The following is an 8,511-nucleotide window of genomic DNA, read 5'->3' as shown; positions in this document are numbered from 1 at the left end:
CTAAACGGGTGACTTTTATTATCCAGGTAGATCCTCCAGAGGAACTGGAAATAAGCTTCAAAGTTGTTCAGGGCTTGAGACGCTGGAGTAGGAATAAGATGTCTTGTTATTCTAGGGAATATTTTGTTTTTCTGTATGTATGCAAACTGTATGGAACATGAAATGTCCCATTCTGGTGGAGAGGTAAGACTGTGCATAATGTAGCATGTTGGTTCATTACAGAAACAGGAACCAGCATCCCTACAGCCCTCCCTGGAGCTTCAAGTAAAATAACTTAAACCAGAGGTCCACTCCTGTCCAAGGGATCCAGCTATTCTGTGAGACTTGAGTGGCAGCAGGTATCACTTACAACTGGGGCACTACTCCAGAGAGAATGACTCAGACTGTAACCCTGTCCATGAAAAGGCCAGTCATTGGTGGGTAGAGATTCAGAGACTTGAAGAAGGCATCCCTTAGGGAGCTGGCTTGAGAGCAGTAGGCTGGGACAGCTCAGTATACACTGGGGGCGAGACAGGAGTGGTGGATCCTGTTCTTGTGAAGAACTTCAGTTTGGGGTTCTTTCCACTGGAGACTCCCAGAAAACTTGAGTTACCCTGTTCTTTCACTTTTCCTCTCCCCGATAATAAGTTCACTCTGAGATTATCCCACCGCTGAAGCCTAGTGATCTAGCCTTAGAGAGTCCAAGAGGGCAAGACTGCAAGGGATGGGAGGCCTCCCTGTGCTCTCTTCTCTCTGGTTCCAATGAGGAGGGGACCTCGTCCTATGGAGTGGACTGTGATTTGCAGGTGTATGAATGACAGTGTCCACAGGAGAGCCAAGTATGACCAGGAAGGACTCAGGTTGTCAAGAAGTGCTTCAGGGCAGACAGACCCAAAAACTCAAAACTCTCAGCCTTAAGAATAAGGGAGATTCTTTCTGAAAAAAGAGAGGCTAGGCTAGACATATGAAAACAATAGTTATAACCATTGAGCTAAAACTGCAATGGGTCAGATATGTGCTAATTACTCTATGTAAATGATCAATTTTTTCATTATGGTAATATTTGTGTAAATGAAATTGACCATTTTAACAATTTTTCAGTGTACAGTTCAGTGGCATTGCATTCATTCACAGTGCCCTGCAACAATCACCATTATTTCCATTGTTTCCCTCATCACAAACAGAAAGTCTGTACCCATTAAATAATAACTGCCTACTCCCTACTTCCCTGCATCCCTGGCAACCTCTACTATACTTCCTGTCCCTGTGACTTTGGTACCCAATGTAATTGGAATCATACAATATTTGCAATATATGTGACTGACTTATTTCACTTAGCATGTTGTCAAGGCCCATTCATGTTGTAAACATTCATCAGAACTTCATTCCTTTTTATGGCTGAATAATATTCCATTGTATGAATAGGCCACAGTTTGTTTACCCATTCATCTGTTGATGGACATTTTGGTTTTTTCCACCTTTTGGCTATTGAGAATAGTGCTGCTATGAACATTGGTATATAAGTGTGTGTTTGCGTTCCTGCTGTGAATTCTTTTGGAATAGCTGGTTTATATAATAATTCTATGTTTAGCTTTTTTGAGGAACCTGGACAAAATTTAATTTAATTTCTCATGAGAACACTATGAGAGAAGCAACATTACTATCCTTTCTCCTTCACCTTGTACACCCAAACCATCTCTAGGCCTGGGAGATACAAGCTCTAAAAGATACCTGAAATCTGGCCGGGTGCGGTGGCTGACACCTGTTATCCCAGCACTTTGGGAGGCCAAGGTGGGTGGATTGCCTGAGGTCAGGAGTTCAAGACCAGCCTGACCAACATGGTGAAACCCAGTCTCTACTAAAAATACACAAAATTAGCCAGACATGGTGGCAGGCACCTGTAATCCCAGCTACTGGGAGGCTGAGGCTGGAGAATCACTTCAACTGGGAGGCAGAAGTTGCAAAAAAAAAAAAAAAAAAAAAAAAAAAAGATACCTGAAATCCATGTATTTCTCTCCATCTCCACTGTCATCCACCCAGCCTATGCTGTCCTCATTTCTTTTTCTAAGACCACTGCAACAGCCTCTTACCTGTACCCTCCCTCCCACTTCCACACCTGTCCTCTCATCCATTGATCCATTGACCTCACAGCAGTTAGTGTTCTCCAAAAGACACAAAGCAAATCAGATCCCGTGGCTTCTCTCCCAGTTAAATCCTTCAGTGGCTTCCCAATATACTCAAACTTGCATTCGAATCCTTCTTATGACCCAGGGGCTTGTGCCTGTCTTGGGTCTGTCTCACCTATCCAGTCTCTGTGCCAACGTTCCCCTTGCTCTCTACTTTCTAGAAAAGATTTCCTATAAGTGGGTTCCAGATATGCCTATGACTGAGACCCACAACTCCTGGGTCAGGTGTCTCCAGCCACAAATAGCTTCTGCATTTATTCCAGTGATCCATACAAATAGTGTCATTTTCTAGGTGTGCCATGATGTGAAAGAGGGGAGAAAAGTATTCTCACCGCTTTAGCCTTCTCTGAAGGAATTTCTTGAATTTCCCCAATGTCTTTCCCTCCTTGCGCTTTGGTATGTGCTGTTCTTTGTCTTCTAGAATACACCTTTACTTACTTTCACCTCAACTGTATCTTCATTATATTTCCATCCTTGGAAGCACCCACATGTCCCCTAGCTAACTTGTAAACACCTTTAGTTCTCAGCTTTAAAAAGTGGTACAATGTAAGGATTGAGAGCATGAACTACGAAGCTAGACTACGTGGGTTTGCGTCTTCTCTTCTCTATTCTTAGCTACTCTACCCTTGCTCTCTAGAGTCAAGTGTGCCTTTGGGCTAGTTAAGTAACTGGAGTCTTGCTCTGTCACCCAACCTGGAGTGAAGTGGCGTGATCTCGGCTCAATGCAAGCTCAGCCTCCTGGGTTCAAACGATTCTCCTGCCTCAGCCTCCTGAATAGCTGGGACTACAGGTGTGCGCTGCCACACCCGGCTAATTTTTGTATTTTTAGTAGAGATGGGGTTTCACTATGTTGGCCAGGCTGGTCTTGAACTCCTGACCTCAGGTGATCCGCCTGTCTTGGCCTCCCAAAGTGCTGGGATTACAGGCGTGAGCCACCACAGCCGGCCTAAGATGTCCTTTCTTAGCAGTATGCCTTTGGGCCAGTTACTTAACTTCACTGTGCCTGCAGATACAGCAATTACCAAAGAGAAGGAGGCGGCTTGAGCTGAGCAAACAAGCAAAACAGACTTCATCAAGCATTGCCTTCCAGGTGCCAGGCACGTGGAAATATTGCGCATGTGTTGACTCATTTAATCTGTTTAATTCTATAAGGTAGATGCCAAATTATTATTAGTATCATCCCCATTTTCCAGATGGGAAACTTGAAACTCAGCAAGGGACTTTCCAACTCCAAATGCTTTTTCTCTCCCGAGCATCACTGCTCTATGCCAGTTACATATAGAGTAATATATTGGAATGCTATTTGCCTGGGAACAGTAAAGACCTGGTCTCTAGCCTTGATCGGGATCCAGGTGTAGTCAGCAGATCCCAGTCTGGTTAATTTAAGCAGAAAGAGATTTCACATGGGGAATTGATGCTAGTAAGATTATTAGGAAAGCAGAAAGAGCAACAGTAGGCCTCCAGACCACTCTTCCTCTACCCTTGTAGTTTTTCCAAAGATGGTATAAACACTATCTTTCATCTCATGCACCCTTTGGCAACTGAGCTTGCCATTCCTTCATCAAGAGGTAGAGCCTATATCACTTTCTTAAGTGTGAATTGGTTGAGTGGTATCATTTGGCCAACAGAATGTGGTAGAAATGACTCTGTGCCTGTACCTAGTGTAGCCCTAACTGCAGCTTCTGGCAGCTTCTGATTCCTGCTTTTTGGAATGTTGGGATGTGCCTCCTCTGAGCCTGGATACCAAGGTGTGGGCAGCCTGAACAACATGGTGAGGTGTGTCACGGTAGGTGTATCAGCCACCAAATTCTGCTGAATTCCCAGCCAATAGCTGGCTTCAACTGCCAGAGAGTGAGCCCCCAGGACATCCAGCCCAGTGTTGCCATAAAATAACTGTAGCCCAGTGCACATCTGAATGTAACTTCATAAGAGAGCCCGAGGGAAACTTACCTATTTGAGCCCAGTTTATGCTTAGACCAGGAGAAGTAATAATAAATTTTGTTTTAAGTCACTAAGTTTGGGGATTGTTCATTACACAGCAACAGATAACTGGAATATTTCTGATTATGAATGAATATAGTACCACTGCTGCTGAATCTGCTGAACAGGAAAACCACCTGCCAAACTGGGAAACTTCCAAGACAGCTCTTTGCCCCCAAATCACCCCACCTGGGCCATGAACCACACCTACAAAATGGGCGCCTGCATCCATCCTGCCTCTTTGCCCGTAAAATCTTAGGAAAGCACAGCTGATTGCTCAACGCAAAGCATGTCCAGAATCCTAGCTGCAAGGAAATCTGGGGAATGTAGCTTTTAAAAGCTCCCTAGCCTGTGTAAGATAAAATATTTAAATGGATATTGAAATAAGCAATCCACAGTACAGCCAACATCCTAATTCCTAAATAACCAAGCAATAGCAAGACTAAAAAAAATAGAGGGAATGTTTTAAAAAGTTATGCTGCATAATTCAGAGTTTTTTCACCCAAAATATGTTTTGCATTTATTACTCTATAGACCTTTGGGACACAGCTCAGCACACTCAGTTATTATCTTAGCTGTATCTAACTGAATTTCTATATCTCTTCTGAAAGTTCTTTGATCTTTGCTATCCACTTAGCAAATACACAAGGCAAAAGAAACAGATAACAGCACTTGGTGATTGGTTACATTTTAACCAAAAGGATGCAGAAATCTTTGTAGGTTGTCATTGTACATAAAAATGGAATATTTTATAGTCTTAAAATATAGATAAATTTTATTTTAAAATTGGTTGTAGGTTGAGTTTTTTATTTATGTGGGGTAAAATTCACTATTTTAACCACTTAAACAGTTCAGCAGCATTTAGTACACTCACAATATTGTACAATCACCACCTCTATCTACTTTTAAAACATTTTCATCACCCCAAAGAGAAACCTCATATCCATTAGGAAGTCATTCTCAGCCAGGCACAGTGGCTCACGCCTGTAATCCCAGCATTTTGGGAGGCCGAGGCGGGTGGATCACCTGAGGTCAGTAGTTCGAGACCAGCCTGGGTAACATGGAGAAACCCCGTCTCTACTGAAAATACAAAAGTTAGTGGGGTGTGGTGATGCACGCCTGTAATCCCAGCTACTGGGATTACTGAGGCACAAGAATCTCTTGAACCTGGGAGGCAGAGGTTGCAGTGAGCTGAGATGGAGACACTGCACTCCACACTGGGTGAAAGAGTGAGACTCAGAAAAAAAAAGTCATTCTCCCTTCCCTCTGTTCCCAGTCGCTGGTAATCACTCTGCTTTCTGCTTTCCTCCTTTAAACATTTGACTACTCTGGATATTTCAAATAAATGGAACCATACAGTATGTGACTTTTTGTGTCTGTTTTCTTTCTTTTTTTTTTTTTTTTTTTTTTGAGACGGAGTCTTGCTCTGTGCCCCAGGCTGGAGTGCAGTGGTGCGATCTCGGCTCACTGCAAGCTCCGCCTCCCGGGTTCACGCCATTCTCCTGCCTCAGCCTCCCAAGTAGCTGGGACTACAGGCGCCCGCCACCTCGCCCGGCTAATTTTTTGTATATTTTAGTAGAGACGGGGTTTCACCGTGTTAGCCAGGATGGTCTCGATCTCCTGACCTCGTGATCCGCCCGTCTCGGCCTCCCAAAGTGCTGGGATTACAGGCTTGAGCCACCGCGCCCGGCCATGTCTGTTTTCTTTCACTCATCATCATGTTTTCAAGGTTCATTCTATGTTGTAGCATATATCAGCACTTGACTCTTTCTTATGGTTGAACAATACTCCATTGTGTGGATGTATCTTTTTTTGTTTATCTATTCATTCAGCGATAGACATTTGAGTTGTTTCCACCTTTTAGCTATTGTGAATTGTGCTGATACAAATACTCATGCTAAGTTTTTGTTTAAATACCTATTTTCTATTCTTTGGGGTATATACTCAGGAATGGGATTACTGGGTCATACGATTGTTGTGTGTTGTTTTTATTGCAAAACTTACTTGGCTGAAATCGGGTTGCATTTTGATGATATTGAAAGATTTTTGCATTGTATGTTTTGGCTTTTCTGTTGATATTCCAAGAGCTCTGTGCTACAGCAGGCTGGCTTTTGTGTGTTAGTTCGTTAGTGTGTTTGGTCTTTTAGAAAGGGGATTCTAGTTTATAATTTTTCATCACATACTGCAAAATAACTCCCTGGCTAGGTAGAAGATTTGGACAGGAAACGACAACTTCTGACCTATTTGTAATTCTTTTCCCATCCCTATTATTTCAAATGGATTGAAAGTCAATTAGAAAAAATGCACAGAAGTTCTCCCAGATTTATTTTTCTGTGTCCTATCAGAATCATTACCAGTGAAGCTACTGCTTTATGTAATAATTGTATAAAATCATTAAGTGAAATTTAGAGGCAGCGTAGCAATTATGTATTTGGAGTTCGCAGCCAGAATACCTGAGTTTGAATTCCAGTTGTTCAATTTACTACTTGTGATATATTGGGCAAGCTTCTTACTATTTCTGTGCCTCAGTTTCCTCATCCATAAAATGGAACTAATAATAGAAACTTTGTAAGGATGCAGTCTTTAGAACAGTGTCTGGCATGAGGTAAGCATTTGTTGAATATAAATCCACAAAGTCCTCCAGGTAATTACAATACCTATTACCAAGATAATAAATTAGCTCTTAATCTATAAGGAGGTCCTTATTTATTTTAGTTTGACAATGCCTATCAATTTTCTACAAAAGAACAGAGCTTTCCCCAATAGATATCATATAAAAGATATTGAAGGAACACTATGGGACAACCAAACTTAATAATTCATCTAAAATACCTAAGAACAGATATTACAAAATTTAAAAACAGTTTTACCAATGATAAAACACCATGTACTATAACAGCCGCCTGGGCGTGGTGGCTCATGCCTATAATCCCAGCACTTTGAGAGACCGAGGTAGGTGGATCACTTGAGCCCAGGAGTTTAAGAGCAACCTATGCAACATGGTAAAACCCCTCTCTACAAAAAATACAAAAATTAGTCAGACATGGTGGTGTGCACCTATAGTCTCAGCTGCTTGGGAGGATCACTTGAGCTCAGGAGGTTGAGGCTGCAGTGAGTCAGGATCATGCCACTGCCCTTCAGCCTGGGGGACAGAGTGAGACCCTGTCCCAAAAACTAAAAAAAAACCAAATAAATAAAAATAACAGCTCCTATCTTTTGGTTTTGAAGTCAGGATTCTTTTATTCATTCAACAAGTACTTATTCAGTCACTATAATATTCCAGACACAGTACTAAGTATAGAATAGCGAATACAACAGACACTATCCTCATGGAACTTCCAGTCCAGTGGTGGGGACAGAAGTGAAGAGCAAGTTAACTAATAATTGTATGGCTACAATTTATGGTAAGAACTAGATAAACAGAATACAGTAAATAACTTAAATACTATAATGCATATAAAGTGCTTAGAGGAGTGCCTGGATCTTAGAAAGTGTGCGACAATTGTTACCTATAACTATGATTCCAATAATCGTTATAATTTATCCAGTTTATTAACCTTTAGAACATAAAATCCATCTTAAATGTAAGTTTCCTGCCCTCTAGTGGGGACTTTGAGTCATAGCCAGACAAAAAAACGGGTTTTTGACGTTTCAGCTGCCTTTTTGTTGTCCTTGTTTGAGACGGACGAGTCTCATTCTGTTACCCAGGCTGGAGCTCAGTGGTGCGACCTCAGCTCACTGCAGCCTCCCCGGTTCAAGCGATTATTGTGTCTCAGCCTCCCGAGTAGCTGGGATTACAGGTGTGTGTCACCACGCCGGGCTAATTTTTGTATTTCTAGTAGAGACTGGGTTTCACCATGTTGGCCAGGCTGGTCTCGAACTCCTAGCCTCAAATGATCCGCCTGCCTTGGCTTTCCAAAGTGTTGGGATTACAGGCATGAGCCACCACACCTGGCTTCTTTTTTTTCTTTTTAATTTTAATTTCCTTTTTTTTGAGACGGAGTCTTGCTCTGTCGCCCAGGCTAGAGTGTTGTGGTGAGATCTTGGCTCGCTACAACCTCCACTTCCTGGGTTAAAGTGATTCTTCTGCCTCAGCCTCCCGAATAGCTGGGACTACAGGTGCCCTCCACTGCGCCCTGCTAATTTTTGTATTTTTAGTAGAGATGGGGTTTCACCATGTTGGACAGGCTGGTCTTGAACTCCTGACCTCGTGATCCACCCACCTCAGCCTCCCAAAGTGCTGGGATTACAGGTGTGAGTCACCATGCCTGGCCTAATTTTATTTTTTAATAGAGCTGAGGTTTCTCTGTTTCCCAACAGATATCATATAAAAGATATTGAAGGAACACTATGGAACAACCAAACT

Source organism: Macaca thibetana, chromosome 15, assembly GCF_024542745.1.
Source record: "Macaca thibetana thibetana isolate TM-01 chromosome 15, ASM2454274v1, whole genome shotgun sequence".
NCBI classification, from domain to species: domain Eukaryota; kingdom Metazoa; phylum Chordata; class Mammalia; order Primates; family Cercopithecidae; genus Macaca; species Macaca thibetana.
The sequence above is the reverse complement of the archived record's forward strand: the minus strand, read 5'-3'. Positions refer to the sequence as shown.